The sequence below is a fragment of the Heterodontus francisci genome, chromosome 34 (assembly GCF_036365525.1).
Source record: "Heterodontus francisci isolate sHetFra1 chromosome 34, sHetFra1.hap1, whole genome shotgun sequence".
NCBI lineage: Eukaryota > Metazoa > Chordata > Chondrichthyes > Heterodontiformes > Heterodontidae > Heterodontus > Heterodontus francisci.
Genome location: NC_090404.1, coordinates 14,648,505 through 14,670,015, shown reverse-complemented (window position 1 = coordinate 14,670,015; position 21,511 = coordinate 14,648,505). Strand labels below are relative to the sequence as shown.

Below are 21,511 nucleotides of genomic sequence, written 5' to 3'. Positions count from 1 at the left end.
CAGAGAGAGACAGAGACACAGTGTGTGTGAGAGAGAGAGAGACAGAGAGACAGAGACATAGTGTGTGTGAGAGAGAGAGAGAGAGACAGGGACACAGAGAAAGAGAGAGAGACAGAGACACAGAGAGAGTGACAGAAAGGGAGAGAGAGAGAGCGAGAGACAGTGAGAGAGACAGTGTCAGAGAGTGAGACAGACAGAGAGAGAGAGAGACAGAGAGAGAGACAGACAGAGGCACAGAGGGAGAGACAGTGTCAGAGAGAGAGAGAGACAGACAGACAGAGAAAGAGAGAGAGAGAGACAGAAACACAGAGAGACAGAGACACTGAGAGAGACAGAGAGAGAGACAGAGACACAATGTGTGAGAGAGAGACAGAGACACAGAGAGAGAGACAGACAGAGAGAGACAGAGACACAGTGTGTGTGTGAGAGAGAGAGAGAGAGACAGGGACACAGAGAAAGAGAGAGAGACAGGGACACAGAGAAAGAGAGAGAGACAGAGACACAGAGAGAGTGACAGAAAGGGAGAGAGAGAGACAGAGACACAGAGAGAGACAGAGAGAGCGAGAGACAGTGAGAGAGAGAGAGAGAGAGAGAGACAGAGACACAGAGACAGAGAGAGACAGTGTCAGAGAGAGAGAGAGAGCGCGACAGACAGAGAAAGAGAGAGAGACACAGTGAGAGACAGAGAGAGACACAGTGTGAGAGAGAGAGAGAGACAGGGACACAGAGAAAGAGAGAGAGACAGAGACACAGAGCGAGACAGGGAGAGTGACAGAAAGAGAGAGTGACAGAGACACTGAGAGACAGACAGAGACAGAGACAGACAGCGAGAGAGAGAAACACACAGAGACTGGTACAAAAGGTGAAGTCACGTGGGATCAAAGGTGAGCTGGCAAGATGGATACAGAACTGGCTCGGTCATAGAAGTCAGAGGGTATCAGTGGATGGGTGTTTTTCTGAATGGAGGGCTGTGACTAGTGGTGTTCCGCAGTGATCAGTGCTGGGACCTTTGCTGTTTGTAGTATATATAAATGATTTGGAGGAAAATGTAGCTGGACTGATTAGTAAGTTTGCGGACGACACAAAGGTTGGTGGAGTTGCGGACAGTGATGAGGATTGTCAGAGGATACAGCAGGATATAGATCGGTTGGAGACTTGGGCGGAGAAATGGCAGATGGAGTTTAATCCGGACAAATGTGAGGTAATGCATTTTGGAAGGTCTAATGCAGGTGGGAAGTATACAGTAAATGGCAGAACCCTTAGGAGTATTGACAGGCAGAGAGATCTGGGCGTACAGGTCCACAGGTCACTGAAAGTGGCAACGCAGGTGGATAAGGTAGTCAAGAAGGCATACGGCATGCTTGCCTTCATCGGTCGGGGCACAGAGTATAAAAATTGGCAAGTCATGTTGCAGCTGTACAGAACCTTAGTTAGGCCACACTTAGAATATTGCGTGCAATTCTGGTCGCCACACTACCAGAAAGACGTGGAGGCTTTGGAGAGGGTACAGAAGAGATTTACCAGGATGTTGCCTGGTCTGGAGGGCATTAGCTATGAGGAGAGGTTGGATAAACTCGGATTGTTTTCACTGGAACGACGGAGGTGGAGGGGCGACATGATAGAGGTTTACAAAGTTATGAGCGGCATGGACAGAGTGGATAGTCAGAAGCTTTTTCTCAGGGTGGAAGAGTCAGTTACTAGGGGACATAGGTTTAAGGTGAGAGGGGCAAATTTAGAGGGGATGTGCGAGGCAAGTTTTTTTACACAGAGGGTGGTGAGTGCCTGGAACTTGCTGCTGGGTGAGGTGGTGGAAGCAGGTACGATAGTGATGTTTAAGAGACATCTTGACAAATATATGGATAGGATGGGAATAGAGGGATATGGTCCCCGGAAGTGCAGAAGGTTTTAGTTTAGGCAGGCATCAAGATCGGCGCAGGCTTGGAGGGCCGAATGGCCTGTTCCTGAGCTGTACTGTTCTTTGTTCTTTGTTCAGTGAGAGAGAGACAGAGAGAGAGACAGAAAGAGAGAGAGACAGAGAGAGAGACAGAAAGAGAGAGAGACAGAGAGAGACAGAAAGTGAGAGAGAGAGAGACAGACAGAGAGAGAGAGAGAGACAGAGAGAGAGACAGAAACAGAGAGAGACAGAAAGAGAGAGAGACAGAGAGAGACAGAAAGTGAGAGAGAGAGAGAGAGACAGAGAGAGAGAGAGAGAGAGAGACAGAGACACAGTGTGTGTGGGAGAGAGAGACAGAGAGACAGAGACATAGTGTGTGTGAGAGAGAGAGAGAGAGAGACAGGGACACAGAGAAAGAGAGAGAGACAGAGACACAGAGAGAGTGACAGAAAGGGAGAGAGAGAGAGCGAGAGACAGTGAGAGAGACAGTGTCAGAGAGTGAGACAGACAGAGAGAGAGAGAGACAGAGAGAGAGACAGACAGAGGCACAGAGGGAGAGACAGTGTCAGAGAGAGAGAGAGACAGACAGACAGAGAAAGAGAGAGAGACAGAAACACAGAGAGACAGAGACACTGAGAGAGACAGAGAGAGAGAGAGAGAGAGAGAGAGAGAGAGAGACACAGTGTGTGAGAGAGAGAGACAGAGACACTGAGAGAGACAGAGACAGACAGACAGAGAGAGAGAGAGAGACAGAGAGAGAGACAGAGACACAGTGTGTGAGAGAGAGACACAGAGAGAGAGACAGACAGAGAGAGACAGAGACACAGTGTGTGTGAGAGAGAGAGAGACAGAGAGACAGAGACATAGTGTGTGTGAGAGAGAGAGAGAGAGACAGGGACACAGAGAAAGAGAGAGAGACAGAGACACAGAGAGAGTGACAGAAAGGGAGAGAGAGAGAGCGAGAGACAGTGAGAGAGACAGTGTCAGAGAGTGAGACAGACAGAGAGAGAGAGAGACAGAGAGAGAGACAGACAGAGGCACAGAGGGAGAGACAGTGTCAGAGAGAGAGAGAGACAGACAGACAGAGAAAGAGAGAGAGAGAGACAGAAACACAGAGAGACAGAGACACTGAGAGAGACAGAGAGAGAGACAGAGACACAATGTGTGAGAGAGAGACAGAGACACAGAGAGAGAGACAGACAGAGAGAGACAGAGACACAGTGTGTGTGTGAGAGAGAGAGAGAGAGACAGGGACACAGAGAAAGAGAGAGAGACAGGGACACAGAGAAAGAGAGAGAGACAGAGACACAGAGAGAGTGACAGAAAGGGAGAGAGAGAGACAGAGACACAGAGAGAGACAGAGAGAGCGAGAGACAGTGAGAGAGAGAGAGAGAGAGAGAGACAGAGACACAGAGACAGAGAGAGACAGTGTCAGAGAGAGAGAGAGAGCGCGACAGACAGAGAAAGAGAGAGAGACACAGTGAGAGACAGAGAGAGACACAGTGTGAGAGAGAGAGAGAGACAGGGACACAGAGAAAGAGAGAGAGACAGAGACACAGAGCGAGACAGGGAGAGTGACAGAAAGAGAGAGTGACAGAGACACTGAGAGACAGACAGAGACAGAGACAGACAGCGAGAGAGAGAAACACACAGAGACTGGTACAAAAGGTGAAGTCACGTGGGATCAAAGGTGAGCTGGCAAGATGGATACAGAACTGGCTCGGTCATAGAAGTCAGAGGGTATCAGTGGATGGGTGTTTTTCTGAATGGAGGGCTGTGACTAGTGGTGTTCCGCAGTGATCAGTGCTGGGACCTTTGCTGTTTGTAGTATATATAAATGATTTGGAGGAAAATGTAGCTGGACTGATTAGTAAGTTTGCGGACGACACAAAGGTTGGTGGAGTTGCGGACAGTGATGAGGATTGTCAGAGGATACAGCAGGATATAGATCGGTTGGAGACTTGGGCGGAGAAATGGCAGATGGAGTTTAATCCGGACAAATGTGAGGTAATGCATTTTGGAAGGTCTAATGCAGGTGGGAAGTATACAGTAAATGGCAGAACCCTTAGGAGTATTGACAGGCAGAGAGATCTGGGCGTACAGGTCCACAGGTCACTGAAAGTGGCAACGCAGGTGGATAAGGTAGTCAAGAAGGCATACGGCATGCTTGCCTTCATCGGTCGGGGCACAGAGTATAAAAATTGGCAAGTCATGTTGCAGCTGTACAGAACCTTAGTTAGGCCACACTTAGAATATTGCGTGCAATTCTGGTCGCCACACTACCAGAAAGACGTGGAGGCTTTGGAGAGGGTACAGAAGAGATTTACCAGGATGTTGCCTGGTCTGGAGGGCATTAGCTATGAGGAGAGGTTGGATAAACTCGGATTGTTTTCACTGGAACGACGGAGGTGGAGGGGCGACATGATAGAGGTTTACAAAGTTATGAGCGGCATGGACAGAGTGGATAGTCAGAAGCTTTTTCTCAGGGTGGAAGAGTCAGTTACTAGGGGACATAGGTTTAAGGTGAGAGGGGCAAATTTAGAGGGGATGTGCGAGGCAAGTTTTTTTACACAGAGGGTGGTGAGTGCCTGGAACTTGCTGCTGGGTGAGGTGGTGGAAGCAGGTACGATAGTGATGTTTAAGAGACATCTTGACAAATATATGGATAGGATGGGAATAGAGGGATATGGTCCCCGGAAGTGCAGAAGGTTTTAGTTTAGGCAGGCATCAAGATCGGCGCAGGCTTGGAGGGCCGAATGGCCTGTTCCTGAGCTGTACTGTTCTTTGTTCTTTGTTCAGTGAGAGAGAGACAGAGAGAGAGACAGAAAGAGAGAGAGACAGAGAGAGAGACAGAAAGAGAGAGAGACAGAGAGAGACAGAAAGTGAGAGAGAGAGAGACAGACAGAGAGAGAGAGAGAGACAGAGAGAGAGACAGAAACAGAGAGAGACAGAAAGAGAGAGAGACAGAGAGAGACAGAAAGTGAGAGAGAGAGAGAGAGACAGAGAGAGAGAGAGAGAGAGACAGACAGAGAGCTGGGCTAATTTGGGATCCTGTGTCCGGCTGCCACAACTCAGCATGGGTGTGTCCCAGGCCTCGGAAACTACTGTAAACCAGTTTGAACTCTCTCTTCCTGCCCGGCTTGCTCGAGCTGTTTAGTAAACAGTGAGGCTCTGCACTTCCCCGCTCACCTCCCCAGCTCCACTCCCTTCCTCCCCTCCCCCCCCACCCGGCCCCGTGCCCCTCACCTTCAGCTCAGCCTCTCGTGGGTCCTCTCACCATCGCCCCCCCCGGGCACGCTCTGGTGGTCAGGCACCCGTCAGGGAGGGAGAGAGAGAGAGAGAGAGAGAGAAAACCAGTCAGCGACAGGGTGGGTGAATGGAAAACGAAACCAGACACTTGAGAAAAGTTCCTCATTGCCTCGGCACCGGGTGCTCTCCCCACGCCCACTGGGCTTTCTTCGCCTCAAGGCTGGTGGGGATTGGATAGCTTTCCGGAGAGGCGGAGCCCAGCCGGGGGGGTTGTGGGGGGGGGGGGGGTGGACGCGGGGCGGTGGTGGTAGGGGGAGTGGGGGGGGTGTGGAGGCAGGTTTGGGAGGGAGAGGGGGAGGGGGAGGGGAAGTGGAAGGTACAGGACCAGGCAATGGGCAAACACTCTCCACCTCTCTCTCCTCCTTGAACAGGCTCCTTAAAAGAAAAACTCCACCCCCACCTTGGCAGGTTTTGGCCGCCTGCCCTAACATCTCCTCACATGGCAAACGTTGCGGAGCGTCCTGGGGACGTTTGGCAACAGTAAAGACGCCAGATAAATTCAGGTTGTTGTTGGTGTTGAGAAAATGAGCATCGACAATGAGGGGTTTGTTACCTTGAGGGAGGAAGCGCGGGTGGTGTTTTTGTGTATGTGTGTGTGTGTGTGTGTGGGGGGGGGAGGGACAATAGGGGGTAGGGAAGGGTGGGGGAAGGTAAGCCGTCAAACTGAGCTCCTGCTACGTTGATGCCCAGTCAGGAGGAGGCATCGCATTGCCCCATGACCTTAGCTTAACGGCCAAGTCCACCTCCGCGCCAACGTTGCCCTCCCGAGCTCCCACTTAGAGTTGTCGGCGGTCTCCGCTCTGGGTGCTGGGGCCGTAGGTCAGACACTGACCTTTCACCCTCTGGGGCCTAGTCCTTTCAGGCCTCATAGTAGCCCTGGCCACACACCATTGACTGCTTTCAGTCCTGACCAACAGATATGGACAAACACATAGAGAGAGAGTGAGAGAGACTACGGCTGCATAGCAACCAGCAAGCTATCGGCTGTAATTTTAAGGCAATATCGGAGAGGAACACAAGCTGGAGAAAGAGTTGAGCAAGCTGAGGGACAGTTGCCAAGCAACAGGAGCGGCCGACTGACGTCCCGCCCTTCACCTGACCGTCCACAGGTGAAACCGGATTCCCGACTTGACTGAAGTGCAGCCCAAAGACGGAATACGGCAGGAACTTTCTGGGGCCTCAGTTTTAACCCTTGGCAGGGCCTTGGGAATGATGGTTGCTGTGGAGTTCGGTGCACGACCAATGTTTTCTCTCCTTTTATCTGTCTGTGTTGGGGGAGGTTGGGTTGAGCGGGCTTCAATCTCGGGCCTTCCCAACACTTCCACCATCCCAGACTACATCTGTCGAATCACAACCGAGAAAGAAAGACCTTAAATGGCCCCAGGACCTCCCAAAGTGCTTTGCAGCCAGTCGATAACTTTTCAGTTGAGGTGCTGGTGCACAAAGTTGGGAAACACGGCAGCCGATTTGCCACACAGCAAGATCCCACACACAGCCCTGACTTTAAAGGCTCGGATAAATGATTTTGAGTGGTTGAACGTTGGTCCCAGGACACGGGTGAATCCCACTGCATTTTCTTCAAATAGTGACCGTGCGATCTTTCATATCCAACCGAGAGGCAAAACAGGTCCAGCGGTTTAACAGGACAGATACAGCACGGGGTTAGATACAGAGTAAATCTCTCTCCACACTTTCCCCATCAAACACTCCCAGGACAGGTACAGCATGGGGTTAGATCCACAAGGTGGCAATTCACAGGTCCAGGTTGCGGGCCGTCGGGGGGTCCGTCCTCCCCGATTGCCTGCCCCTCTTCCGCGGTTACGTTCGCGCCCGGGTGTCCCTGGAAAAGGAGCATGCGGTGTCCGCCGGTACGCTTGAGGCCTTCCGCGACCGGTGGGCACCGCAGGGACTGGAGTGCATCGTCGACGCCGAGAATGGCATTTTAATTTGAGTTTTTTGTTTAAAAAGAAAAAAAAAAAAATGGGGTTAGATCCACAAGGTGGCAATTCACAGGTCCAGGTTGCGGGCCGTCGGGGGGTCCGTCCTCCCCGATTGCCTGCCCCTCTTCCGCGGTTATGTTCGTGCCCGGGTGGCCCTGGAGAAGGAGCATGCAGTGTCCGCCGGTACGCTTGAGGCCTTCCGCGACCGGTGGGCACCGCAGGGACTGGAGTGCATCGTTGACGCCGAGAATGGCATTTTAATTTGAGTTTTTTGTTTATTTATCTGGTTTTAATAAAGTTATTTTAAAAACATAAGTGTGCATATAAAGGGGGCCTGAGGAATAAAGGCCCCCTCGACATAAAAAATATATAAAAGGGGCCTGGGGTATAAAGGTCACCTTAAAAAAAGAAAAAAAAAAAATGGTGTTAGATACCCAAGGTGGCAATTCACAGGTCCAGGTTGCGGGCTGTCGGGGGGTCCGTCCTCCCCGATTGCCTGCCCCTCTTCCGCGGTTATGTTCGTGCCCGGGTGGCCCTGGAGAAGGAGCATGCGGTGTCCGCCGGTACGCTTGAGGCCTTCCGCGACCGGTGGGCACCGCAGGGACTGGAGTGCATCGTTGACGCCGAGAATGGCATTTTAATTTGAGTTTTTTGTTTATTTATCTGGTTTTAATGAAGTTATTTTAATAATATAAGTGTGTATATAAAGGGGACCTGAGGAATAAAGGCCCCCTCGACATGAAAAATATAAAAGGGGCCTGGGGTATAAAGGCCACCTTAAAAAAAAAGAAAAAAAAATGGGGTTAGATACAGAGTAAAGCTCCCTCGACACTGTCTCATCAAACACTCCCAGGACAGGTATAGCACTGGGATTGGCTGCTCTCTGATTTCGGAGCCTGAGTGCATCAATGGGGTGCAGCTGACTGTGGCTGTGTGCAGAGTTTGGAGGCTGCAGGCTGTGTGACTGCTGCAAGAGGGGGACTCAAACTTTCCAAATTTCAACAAAGGAAGGAAGGCAAAGAACTGGAAGCTCTTTTGTGAGTTTGTTTTATCCTGAAGTCTTTTTCATTGATTGTTGGGGGTGGGGAAAGAAAAGACCTGAAGACCTTGGGTGGGGCTGCATTGTTCAATAGGGAGCTCCTGTGTTTAACATCTTTGGATAGGGAGCTCCCTCCCCACCACAACTACGAAGCCTGGGACAGCTGGAGCTGCCCAGGTGAAGAGACTTCTCTTATCTGAACATCGAAGGAGGCGTGTGCCTTGGCAGCTTACAGCTGACCCAGGTGAAGACATCACCCCACCCTCCCAACTGGAAGACCAGCTACAAGACTTCTTTAAAATACCAACAAAGACTGATTCCTCTTGGCCTTCCTCTCCCTCAGCCTTTTCCCCTGTGCTACATCCTTTAAGTGTTGCTTTTTTGATTTATTGTATTTGCTCTTTTTTTTTCTCTCAACAAAGTGCCTGTAACTCTTCTACCCCATGACTTCTCAGTCCTCTCCGGTGTCGGGGCCTTCCTATGCTACAGCAGCTGCGACAGCTGCTCCTGTGGCCCCGTCACCATTTAAAATCTTAACATCAAAGCATGGGGTGAAGAGTTACACCCATCCTAATATGACTATTGGGGCTTGTGTTAAGGCAATGGCCGTGGTTGTCGGCCCCTCGGCCATTGTTGCAGCCTCAAAGATGTATGGGAAGGCTGTGTTCTTCCTGAAGACCAAGCGGGCTGTGTCCCTCGCCCTAAGTACGGGGCTCACAGTGGGTGGGATTTTCCTGCCAGTGGACCCTCTGGGGGCCACTGCGCATCGGGTAACCTTGTCGAACGTCCCACCCTTCATTCCTGATGAGCTCCTCCTCCCCCACCAACACCATCTGGGGGAGGTGAGGTCAGGGATCACCCCAGTCCCGCTCGGTCTTCGGGAGCACAGCCTCCGACATGTGTACTCCTTCCGCCACCAGCTATTCATGCAGCTGGCGCGGGAGGAGGTCTTGGAGGGCCACTTCGGTATAGAGTTTCAGGGGACGGCCCACTGCGTCTTCTGGACCTCGGATGGGGCGCGGTGCCACGTCTGCAAGGGGGTGGGTCATGTTCGTAGGAACTGCCCCAACCTCCCGGCCGCCAGCAAGACCTCGGCGGCCCAGAGTGGTTCCACAGCACCTCCTCCCACTCCCCCCACACATCCAATAGACACCGCTCAGTCGGTTCCGGAGGCTGTGGTTTTCACAGCCTCCGGCGGGGAGGGGAGCGTCCGTCCGAGCGGAAGGAAGACACGGGGAAAAAAGAAACATCGTGAGGCGCGTCCCCTGGACACTTTGACTCAATCCGAGCCTGAGCTCAGACCAAAGCCCATTCCCATGGAATCCACCTGTCCCAGGGTGACTAAAAAGGAAAAAAAGGGTGCGGAGGCGGAGGCCTCTGATGACATGGAGGTCTCTGAGCCTCCGCGCCCTAGTGGGAAAAAGAGGAGAAGGCACCCCTCCACAGAAATAACACAGGGCCCTGAGGTGCTGGGCCCATCTGTTGGAGGGGAGCTGCCTCCTGTTTCTGGTCCTCAGGTACCCCCTACCGCCACCACCAAGGCTACAAAGTCTGGGCAGGAGCTCCCTATTCCTCAGGATGGAGGGGAGGGGATGGCCCCGGTACGTGAGGCCCCTCCTGAAGGAGTAAGTGGGGCCCTGCTTGTGATGGGGGAGCCTGGGGACGCCGCCCATTCCGCCACTGCTACTGGGTCGAGTGCCCTGAATGAAGGGGAGGGCGACGCCCCAGAGGGTCGGCCCTCCCAGCCGGAGTCCACCACCAACCAGGAGATACCCGACTCGGTGAGAACTGAGAATGCTGCCCCATCTGCTGGGCCTGTGGGTGCTGGCGGAGCGGGAGATGGCCTCCTCTCTCCGCCTCCAGTCTCGGCTCCGGCTGGATTTCCGGAGTCGGGATCTTATGTCTCCCCTGGACCACTCATTGGCCTGGAGACGGAGGTGGAGGGCGGTCCTGGGCTGCTGGCGCCTACAGGCTCCAGTTTCACAATAGAACCCAGAGAGGACTCCTCCGCCATCGATCCTGGGGGTGGGATCGTGACGGAGGCGGGACCAGCTGGCGCGGCCGGGACGTCCGCCCCACAGTGTGTGGTGGATGTGTCGGCCGCTGGCGGTGACGACCCGGAGGAGGATGGGGATTCGGTGCGGGGCACGGAGGATGATCTTGATTCCATCGCCAGTGAGGTGGTGGAGTCCCTCGTGCCTCCCACCGAATCTCCTCTCATCCCCACGGCGGAACTCCGGCATTTCCTCGCGGCTTGCAGGGGTTGCCACGATAAAGTTCAGCTGGCCCTCGACCGTTGGTCGAATCTGGCGCTGATCATACAGTCCGTCCGTGCCGCCCTTAAGATAGCGGGCAAGCGCGCGGACGTGAAACTGGTTGAGAGGCGCCGTTTTAATGTGTTCCTCAATGGGTTGCTGGGGGAGTGGAGGGCCAGGTGCACTTCCACTCCCTCCTCACAATGAGATGTTGGTGACGGGTTTTAAGTACCTTTGACATGAAGATAACCATAGCCAGCCTCAACATCAACGGCAGCAGGGGGTCTCACCGCATATTTCACAATCTCTCAGTCTTCAGGGAAGGGAGATACGCGGTGAGCTTTCTGCAGGAAACCCACACCGTTCCGGGAGACAAAGCCACCTGGCTCCTGGAGTGGCAGGGTGGGGTCTACATGAGTCACCTCACCCCTATTTCTAGTGGGGTGGCGATCTTGTTTGCCCCAACTTTTCAGCCGGAGATCTTGGGGGTCAAGGAGCTAGTGCCGGGCCGCTTGCTCCACCTCGCCGTTCGCCTGGGTAGCGTGCCGCTCCACTTTGTGAACGTGTACGCGCCCAGGCCCGGCGCGTTGCAAGCGCGCTTCTTTGAAGAAGTGTCCGCTCTCTTGAGCTCCATCGATAGCGGCGAGTGCATCATCCTCGGGGGGGATTTTAACTGCACCCTCGAGGTGGGGGATCGCTCCGGTCCCCAGCGCGGCCAAGCGTCGGTGGAGAAGTTGAGGGGACTGATCAGCTCCCTTAACTTGGTGGACGTCTGGCGGAATCTCCATCCCGACTCCAGCGCCTTCACGTGGAGGTCTGGAGGAGGGGGGTCGCGAATCGACCGCCTCTACATTTCGCAGGCGTACGTCTCCCGCGTCGGCGGGTGCCGTGCTCGGAACACCGCCTGGTGTGGGCGGAGTTCACTCCGCTCCGCACGTGGGCGGGGTCCGTGTACTGGCACTTTAACAACCAGCTGCTGGAGGACGAGTGATTTCGGGACTCGTTCTGTCGATTCTGGGCTGACTGGAGAAGGAAGCAGGGGGGCTTCCCCTCCTTGAGGCTATGGTGGGATGTGGGCAAGACTCACATCCGCGTCTTCTGTCAGGAGTACGCGAAGGGGTCGACCAAGAGACGGGAAGCCGAGATCGGGGGCCTTGAGAGGGAGGTGCTCGACTTGGAGTCCCGCCTCGGTCATGCCGTCGCTGACCCGGCCCTGTGGCAGGCGTACAAAGAGAAGAAGGGCGCGCTGAGGGACCTGCAGCTCATAGGGTCCCGAGGCGCGTACGTGAGGTCGCGGATCCAGATCCTGGAAGATTTGGACCGCGCCTCACCCTTCTTCTACTCGCTGGAAAAATGGCGGGGAGTCCGTAAGCAGCTCGTTGAGCTGCTGGCCGACGACGGATCCTCCATCACGGATCCGGAGGGAATGGGCCTCCTGGTCCGGACGTATTACAGTGCGTTGTTCTCTCCGGATCCGTCCAGCGAGGATGCGCGCAGAGTTTTGTAGGAGGACCTGCCGCAGGTCAGCCTGGAGGGCGCCGAAGGATTGGAGGCTCCGCTCACGTTGGCGGAGCTGACTGGCGCCCTCCACCAGCTCTCGAGGGGCAAATCCCCGGTTCTGGATGGGTTGACCGTGGAGTTCCTCAGGGCGTTCTGGGACGTCCTGGGGGACGATTACGCGCGGGTCCTGGGGGAAAGCCTGGCGACCGGGGAGATGCCCCTCTCGTGGCGCAGGGCGGTCATTGTCCTGCTGCCGAAGAGGGGCGATCTCCGCCTGCTTAAAAACTGGCGGCTGGTCTCCCTCCTCAGCACGGATTATAAGATCTTTGCCCGGGCTATGTCTACCCACCTGGGCTCCGTGCTGGCTCACATGATCCACCCCGACCAGTCCTACACGGTCCCGGGCCGGTCCATCCAGGACAACATCCACCTGGTCCAGGACCTGATCCATCTTTCCCAGAGGACCGGTCAGTCGGTCACCTTTCTCTCCCTCGATCAGGAGAAGGCGTTCGACAGGGTGGATCACGAATACCTTTTCGGGACTCTGCGCGCTTTTGTCCTTGGCCGCAATTCATGGCCCGGGTCCGACTTTTATACGCCGCCGCAGAGTGTCTAGTCAAGGTTAACGGGTCCTTGACGGCGCTCCTTCGCTTTGGGAGAGGAGTGCGTCAGGGGTGCCCCATGTCCGGCCAATTGTATACCATCTGCGTGGAGCCCTTCCTGTGCCTGCTTCGCAGGAGGTTGACGGGATTGGCTCTGCGCGAGCCGGCCATGCGGGTCGTCCTCTCGGCTTACGCCGACGACGTGCTCCTCGCAATCACAGATCCCGTTGACTTGCGGAGGATGCGCGACTGCCAGCAGACCTTTTCCTCCGTTTCCTCCACGAGGATCAATTGGGAGAAATGTTCCGGACTCCTGGTTGGTCAGTGGCGGGTGGACTCCCTGCCGGAGGAGATGACACCTTTTGTGTGGAGCACCACGCACCTCCTCTATCTGGGAATCCACCTTAGCCCCGCTGAGGAAGCCTGGCCGGCAAACTGGCAGGAGTTGGAGGCGAATGTCACCGCTCGGCTGGGCGCTGGACAGGACTGCTCCGAGTGCTTTCCTACAGGGGCCGAGCGCTGGTCATAAACCAACTGGTGGCCTCCATGCTGTGGTACCGGTTGGTCACTTTGGCCCCGCCCCCTGTACTTGCCACCAAGATCAAGAAGAAACTCGTCGATTTCTTCTGGGGCAAGAGGAAACACTGGGTCTCTGCCGCGGTCCTGAGTCTCCCGATCGAGGAGGGCGGCCAGTCGCTGGTGTGCGTCCGCACCCAGGCTGCGACTCTCCGCCTTCGGACCCTGCAGAGATACCTGTACGTCAAGCGTCCTCCCAGATGGTGTGCGCTGGCGACGTATTTTTTCCGCCAGTGTCACTGCCTTCAAGACGACACGCAGCTCCCGGTGGAGTCCGTTAGCCGCGCCTCTCTGAGGGAGTTGCCTGTCTTTTACCGGGATCTATTCCGAGTCTGGAACATGGTCGCCTCCAGTCAGAGCGCTCCCCCGCCGGTGGAGGAGAGTGCCTCGGCTGTCCAGGCGGCCGACTCTGGGGACAGTCCGGTGGGCGGAGGAGTAGCCGAAACCCCCGGGACACCCCTCACTGCGGGTGGCGAGGGGGCTTGGGAGTGTGGAGCGATCCCGGCCGAGCTGACCACCACTCGGCCGGAACTGCTCATCGAACCCAGGCCCCGAAACCCTCCTCGGGAGCCGGTCCCACACAACCCGAGCCGCCTCTCGGAAATGCCCTCCGTGCCATTCCAATCGGCGCGGAGGGGTTTCCTGTACGGGAAAGTTCCCTCTGCACTGGTCCCCATCAAACACTCCCAGGGCAGGTATCGATGTGCAAATGCAGTGATGTGCCTGCAGGTGTCAGCATCACTCTGTCAACGGGAAGGATGCAGATGGAGTGGCATCGGGGGAAAAGGGAGTGGGGAAGAAGACTGCAAAGATCGGAGCGGAGATCAGATCCCGAAGCAGGAGTGGAGACTGCCGGCTGTAGATGTCAAAACGGTGAGGAAGACACTGCCCTCACAGCAGAAAGCAGGTTAGTGCTGCAGAAATTAACTCAGTCACTGACCCGGGATCGGGGTCTGTCACTCACTGTCCCGGGATTGGTGTCTGTCACTCACTGTCCTGGGATCAGTGTCTGTCACTCACTGTCCCGGGATAGGTGTCTGTCACTCACTGTCCCGGGATCGGAGTCTGTCACTCACTGTCCCGGGATCGGAGTCTGTCACTCATTGTCCCGTGATCGGGGTCTGTCACTCTCTGTCCCGGGATCGGTGTCTGTCTCTCTCTGTCCCGGGATCGGGGTCTGTCTCTCTCTGTCCCGGGATCGGGGTCTGTCACTCACTGTCCCGGGATCGGGGTCTGTCACTCATTGTCCCGGGATCGGGGTCTGTCTCTCACTGTCCCGGGATCGGGGTCTGTCTCTCACGGTCCCGGGATCGGTGTCTGTCTCTCTCTGTCCCGGGATCGGGGTCTGTCTCTCACTGTCCCGGGATCCGTGTCTGTCACTCATTGTCCCGGGATCGTGGTCTGTCACTCACTCTCCCGGGATCAGGGTCTGTCACTCACTGTCCCGGGATCTGTGTCTGTCACTCATTGTCCCGGGATCAGAGTCTGTCACTCACGGTCCTGGGATCGGGGTCTGTCACTCTCTGTCCCGGGATCGGGGTCTGTCTATCACTGTCCCGGGATCGGGGTCTGTCTCTCACTGTCCCGGGATCGGGGTCTGTCACTCTCTGTCCCGGGATCGGGGTCTGTCTCTCACTGTCCCGGGATCGGGGTCTGTCTATCTCTGTCCCGGGATCGGGGTCTGTCTCTCACTGTCCCGGGATCAGGGTCTGTCTCTCACTGTCCCGGGATCGGGGTCTGTCACTCTCTGTCCCGGGATCGTGGTCTGTCACTCACGGTCCTGGGATCGGGGTCTGTCTCTCACTGTCCCGGGATCAGGGTCTGTCACTCTCTGTCCCGGGATCGGGGTCTGTCACTCTCTGTCCCGGGATCGGGGTCTGTCACTCTCTGTCCCGGGATCGGGGTCTGTCACTCATTGTCTTGGGATCGGGGTCTGTCACTCATTGTCCCGGGATCCGTGTCTGTCACTCTCTGTCCCGGGATCGGGGTCTGTCTCTCATTGTCCCGGGATCGGGGTCTGTCACTCTCTGTCCCGGGATCGGGGTCTGTCGCTCTCTGACCCGGGATCGTGGTCTGTCACTCACTGTCCCGGGATCGGGGTCTGTCTCTCACTGTCCCGGGATCGTGGTCTGTCACTCACTGTCCCGGGATCGGGGTCTGTCACTCACTGTCCCGGGATCGTGGTCTGTCACTCACTGTCCCGGGATCGGGGTCTGTCTCTCACTGTCCCGGGATCGGGGTCTTTCTCTCACTGTCCCGGGATCGGGGTCTGTCACTCTCTGTCCCGGGATCGGGGTCTGTCTCTCACTGTCCCGGGATCGGGGTCTGTCTATCACTGTCCCGGGATCGGGGTCTGTCTCTCACTGTCCCGGGATCGGGGTCTGTCACTCTCTGTCCCGGGATCGGGGTCTGTCTCTCACTGTCCCGGGATCGGGGTCTGTCTATCTCTGTCCCGGGATCGGGGTCTGTCTCTCACTGTCCCGGGATCGGGGTCTGTCTCTCACTGTCCCGGGATCGGGGTCTGTCACTCTCTGTCCCGGGATCGTGGTCTGTCACTCACGGTCCTGGGATCGGGGTCTGTCTCTCACTGTCCCGGGATCGGGGTCTGTCACTCTCTGTCCCGGGATCGGGGTCTGTCTCTCATTGCCCCGGGATCGGGGTCTGTCACTCTCTGTCCCGGGATCGGGGTCTGTCACTCTCTGTCCCGGGATTGTGGTCTGTCACTCATTGTCCCGGGATCGGGGTCTGTCACTTACTGTCCCGGGATCGGGGTCTGTCACTCTCTGTCCCGGGATCGGGGTCTGTCACTCTCTGTCCCGGGATTGGGGTCTGTCACTCACTGTCCCGGGATCGGGGTACATCACTATCTGTCCCTGGATCAGGGTCTGTCACTCTCTGTCCCGGGATCAGGGTCTGTCACTCTCTGTCCCGGGATCGGGGTCTGTCACTCTCTGTCCCGGGATCGGGGTACATCACTATCTGTCCCGGGATCAGGGTCTGTCTATCTCTGTCCCGGGATCGGGGTCTGTCTCTCATTGTCCCGGGCTCGGGGTCTGTCACTATCTGTCCCGGGATCGGGGTCTGTCACTCTCTGTCCCGGGATCGGGGTCTGTCTCTCATTGTCCCGGGATCGGGGTCTGTCGCTCTCTGACCCGGGATCGGGGTCTGTCACTCACTGTCCCGGGATCGGGGTCTGTCTCTCTCTGTCCCGGGATCGGGGTCTGTCACTCACTGTCCCGGGATCGGGGTCTGTCACTCTCTGTCCCGGGATCGGGGTACATCACTATCTGTCCCGGGATCAGGGTCTGTCTATCTCTGTCCCGGGATCGGGGTCTGTCTCTCATTGTCCCGGGCTCGGGGTCTGTCACTATCTGTCCCGGGATCGGGGTCTGTCACTCTCTGTCCCGGGATCGGGGTCTGTCTCTCATTGTCCCGGGATCGGGGTCTGTCACTCTCTGTCCCGGGATCGGGGTCTGTCACTCACTGTCCCGGGATCGGGGTCTGTCACTCACTGTCCCGGGATCGGGGTCTGTCGCTCTCTGACCCGGGATCGGGGTCTGTCACTCACTGTCCCGGGATCGGGGTCTGTCTCTCACTGTCCCGGGATCGGGGTCTGTCTATCTCTGTCCCGGGATCGGGGTCTGTCTCTCACTGTCCCGGGATCGGGGTCTGTCTCTCACTGTCCCGGGATCGGGGTCTGTCACTCTCTGTCCCGGGATCGTGGTCTGTCACTCACGGTCCTGGGATCGGGGTCTGTCTCTCACTGTCCCGGGATCGGGGTCTGTCACTCTCTGTCCCGGGATCGGGGTCTGTCTCTCATTGCCCCGGGATCGGGGTCTGTCACTCTCTGTCCCGGGATCGGGGTCTGTCACTCTCTGTCCCGGGATTGTGGTCTGTCACTCATTGTCCCGGGATCGGGGTCTGTCACTTACTGTCCCGGGATCGGGGTCTGTCACTCTCTGTCCCGGGATCGGGGTCTGTCACTCTCTGTCCCGGGATTGGGGTCTGTCACTCACTGTCCCGGGATCGGGGTACATCACTATCTGTCCCGGGATCAGGGTCTGTCACTCTCTGTCCCGGGATCAGGGTCTGTCACTCTCTGTCCCGGGATCGGGGTCTGTCACTCTCTGTCCCGGGATCGGGGTCTGTCACTCTCTGTCCCGGGATCGGGGTACATCACTATCTGTCCCGGGATCAGGGTCTGTCTATCTCTGTCCCGGGATCGGGGTCTGTCTCTCATTGTCCCGGGCTCGGGGTCTGTCACTATCTGTCCCGGGATCGGGGTCTGTCACTCTCTGTCCCGGGATCGGGGTCTGTCTCTCATTGTCCCGGGATCGGGGTCTGTCGCTCTCTGACCCGGGATCGGGGTCTGTCACTCACTGTCCCGGGATCGGGGTCTGTCTCTCTCTGTCCCGGGATCGGGGTCTGTCACTCACTGTCCCGGGATCGGGGTCTGTCACTCTCTGTCCCGGGATCGGGGTACATCACTATCTGTCCCGGGATCAGGGTCTGTCTATCTCTGTCCCGGGATCGGGGTCTGTCTCTCATTGTCCCGGGCTCGGGGTCTGTCACTATCTGTCCCGGGATCGGGGTCTGTCACTCTCTGTCCCGGGATCGGGGTCTGTCTCTCATTGTCCCGGGATCGGGGTCTGTCACTCTCTGTCCCGGGATCGGGGTCTGTCACTCACTGTCCCGGGATCGGGGTCTGTCACTCACTGTCCCGGGATCGGGGTCTGTCGCTCTCTGACCCGGGATCGGGGTCTGTCACTCACTGTCCCGGGATCGGGGTCTGTCTCTCACTGTCCCGGGATCGTGGTCTGTCACTCACTGTCCCGGGATCGGGGTCTGTCGCTCTCTGACCCGGGATCGGGGTCTGTCGCTCTCTGACCCGGGATCGGGGTCTGTCACTCACTGTCCCGGGATCGGGGTCTGTCGCTCTCTGACCCGGGATCGGGGTCTGTCACTCACTGTCCCGGGATCGGGGTCTGTCACTCACTGTCCCGGGATCGGGGTCTGTCACTCACTGTCCCGGGATCGGAGTCTGTCACTCACTGTCCCGGGATCGGGGTCTGTCACTCACTGTCCCGGGATCGGGGTCTGTCACTCACTGTCCCGGGATCGGGGTCTGTCACTCACTGTCCCAGGATCGGGGTCTGTCACTCACTGTCCCGGGATCGGGGTCTGTCTATCTCTGTCCCGGGATCGGGGTCTGTCTCTCACTGTCCCGGGATCAGGGTCTGTCTCTCACTGTCCCGGATCGGGGTCTGTCACTATCTGTCCCGGGATCGTGGTCTGTCACTCTCTGTCCCGGGATCGGGGTCTGTCTCTCATTGTCCCGGGATCGGGGTCTGTCACTCTCTGTCCCGGGATCGGGGTCTGTCACTCACTGTCCCGGGATCGGGGTCTGTCACTCACTGTCCCGGGATCGGGGTCTGTCGCTCTCTGACCCGGGATCGGGGTCTGTCACTCACTGTCCCGGGATCGGGGTCTGTCTCTCACTGTCCCGGGATCGTGGTCTGTCACTCACTGTCCCGGGATCGGGGTCTGTCGCTCTCTGACCCGGGATCGGGGTCTGTCACTCACTGTCCCGGGATCGGGGTCTGTCACTCACTGTCCCGGGATCGGGGTCTGTCACTCACTGTCCCAGGATCGGGGTCTGTCACTCACTGTCCCGGGATCGGGGTCTGTCTCTCTCTGTCCCGGGATCGGGGTCTGTCTCTCTCTGTCCCGGGATCGGGGTCTGTCACTCACTGTCCCGGGATCGGGGTCTGTCACTCACTGTCCCGGGATCGGAGTCTGTCACTCACTGTCCCGGGATCGGGGTCTGTCACTCACTGTCCCGGGATCGGGGTCTGTCACTCACTGTCCCGGGATCGGGGTCTGTCACTCACTGTCCCGGGATCGGAGTCTGTCACTCACTGTCCCGGGATCGGGGTCTGTCACTCACTGTCCCGGGATCGGGGTCTGTCACTCACTGTCCCGGGATCGGGGTCTGTCACTCACTGTCCCAGGATCGGGGTCTGTCACTCACTGTCCCGGGATCGGGGTCTGTCTATCTCTGTCCCGGGATCGGGGTCTGTCTCTCACTGTCCCGGGATCAGGGTCTGTCTCTCACTGTCCCGGGATCGGGGTCTGTCACTCTCTGTCCCGGGATCGTGGTCTGTCACTCACGGTCCTGGGATCGGGGTCTGTCTCTCACTGTCCCGGGATCAGGGTCTGTCACTCTCTGTCCCGGGATCGGGGTCTGTCACTCTCTGTCCCGGGATCGGGGTCTGTCACTCTCTGTCCCGGGATCGGGGTCTGTCACTCATTGTCTTGGGATCGGAGTCTGTCTCTCACTGTCCCGGGATCGGGGTCTGTCACTGATTGTCCCGGGATCCGTGTCTGTCACTCTCTGTCCCGGGATCGGGGTCTGTCTCTCATTGTCCCGGAATCGGGGTCTGTCACTCTCTGTCCCGGGATCGGGGTCTGTCGCTCTCTGACCCGGGATCGTGGTCTGTCACTCACTGTCCCGGGATCGGGGTCTGTCTCTCACTGTCCCGGGATCGTGGTCTGTCACTCACTGTCCCGGGATCGGGGTCTGTCACTCACTGTCCCGGGATCGTGGTCTGTCACTCACTGTCCCGGGATCGGGGTCTGTCTCTCACTGTCCCGGGATCGGGGTCTGTCTCTCACTGTCCCGGGATCGGGGTCTGTCACTCTCTGTCCCGGGATCGGGGTCTGTCTCTCACTGTCCCGGGATCGGGGTCTGTCTATCACTGTCCCGGGATCGGGGTCTGTCTCTCACTGTCCCGGGATCGGGGTCTGTCACTCTCTGTCCCGGGATCGGGGTCTGTCTCTCACTGTCCCGGGATCGGGGTCTGTCTATCTCTGTCCCGGGATCGGGGTCTGTCTCTCACTGTCCCGGGATCGGGGTCTGTCTCTCACTGTCCCGGGATCGGGGTCTGTCACTCTCTGTCCCGGGATCGTGGTCTGTCACTCACGGTCCTGGGATCGGGGTCTGTCTCTCACTGTCCCGGGATCGGGGTCTGTCACTCTCTGTCCCGGGATCGGGGTCTGTCTCTCATTGCCCCGGGATCGGGGTCTGTCACTCTCTGTCCCGGGATCGGGGTCTGTCACTCTCTGTCCCGGGATTGTGGTCTGTCACTCATTGTCCCGGGATCGGGGTCTGTCACTTACTGTCCCGGGATCGGGGTCTGTCACTCTCTGTCCCGGGATCGGGGTCTGTCACTCTCTGTCCCGGGATCGGGGTCTGTCACTCACTGTCCCGGGATCGGGGTACATCACTATCTGTCCCGGGATCAGGGTCTGTCACTCTCTGTCCCGGGATCGGGGTCTGTCACTCTCTGTCCCGGGATCGGGGTCTGTCACTCTCTGTCCCGGGATCGGGGTACATCACTATCTGTCCCGGGATCAGGGTCTGTCTATCTCTGTCCCGGGATCGAGGTCTGTCTCTGATTGTCCCGGGCTCGGGGTCTGTCACTATCTGTCCCGGGATCGGGGTCTGTCACTCTCTGTCCCGGGATCGGGGTCTGTCTCTCATTGTCCCGGGATCGGGGTCTGTCGCTCTCTGACCCGGGATCGGGGTCTGTCACTCACTGTCCCGGGATCGGGGTCTGTCTCTCTCTGTCCCGGGATCGGGGTCTGTCACTCACTGTCCCGGGATCGGGGTCTGTCACTCACTGTCCCGGGATCGGGGTACATCACTATCTGTCCCGGGATCAGGGTCTGTCTATCTCTGTCCCGGGATCGGGGTCTGTCTCTCATTGTCCCGGGCTCGGGGTCTGTCACTATCTGTCCCGGGATCGGGGTCTGTCACTCTCTGTCCCGGGATCGGGGTCTGTCTCTCATTGTCCCGGGATCGGGGTCTGTCACTCTCTGTCCCGGGATCGGGGTCTGTCACTCACTGTCCCGGGATCGGGGTCTGTCACTCCCTGTCCCGGGATCGGGGTCTGTCGCTCTCTGACCCGGGATCGGGGTCTGTCACTCACTGTCCCGGGATCGGGGTCTGTCTCTCACTGTCCCGGGATCGTGGTCTGTCACTCACTGTCCCGGGATCGGGGTCTGTCGCTCTCTGACCCGGGATCGGGGTCTGTCACTCACTGTCCCGGGATCGGGGTCTGTCACTCACTGTCCCAGGATCGGGGTCTGTCACTCACTGTCCCGGGATCGGGGTCTGTCTCTCACTGTCCCGGGATCGGGGTCTGTCTCTCTCTGTCCCGGGATCGGGGTCTGTCTCTCTCTGTCCCGGGATCGGGGTCTGTCACTCACTGTCCCGGGATCGGGGTCTGTCACTCACTGTCCCGGGATCGGAGTCTGTCACTCACTGTCCCGGGATCGGGGTCTGTCACTCACTGTCCCGGGATCGGGGTCTGTCACTCACTGTCCCGGGATCG

At 57.6% G+C, this 21,511-nt stretch overlaps 2 protein-coding genes across 3 annotated transcripts in view; one reads left to right on the top strand and one right to left on the bottom strand.

The window, feature by feature from the left end:
• The window catches only part of LOC137349096 (receptor-interacting serine/threonine-protein kinase 3-like), a 46,036-nt gene extending 40,687 nt beyond the window's left edge, over positions 1-5,349 (bottom strand). Inside the window, exon 1 of one of the 2 annotated variants that reach the window (XM_068014432.1) lies at positions 5,141-5,349. The gene's annotated coding sequence lies outside the window, so the exon portion shown is untranslated. The remainder of the gene's footprint in view (positions 1-5,140) is intronic. The other variant, XM_068014431.1, reaches the window with a different exon arrangement.
• An 8,603-nt stretch (positions 5,350-13,952) lies between these two features.
• Positions 13,953-21,511, top strand: part of LOC137349093 (adenylate cyclase type 2-like) — a 377,997-nt gene continuing 370,438 nt past the window's right edge. The window contains exon 1 of the mRNA XM_068014427.1: positions 13,953-14,022. The gene's annotated coding sequence lies outside the window, so the exon portion shown is untranslated. The remainder of the gene's footprint in view (positions 14,023-21,511) is intronic.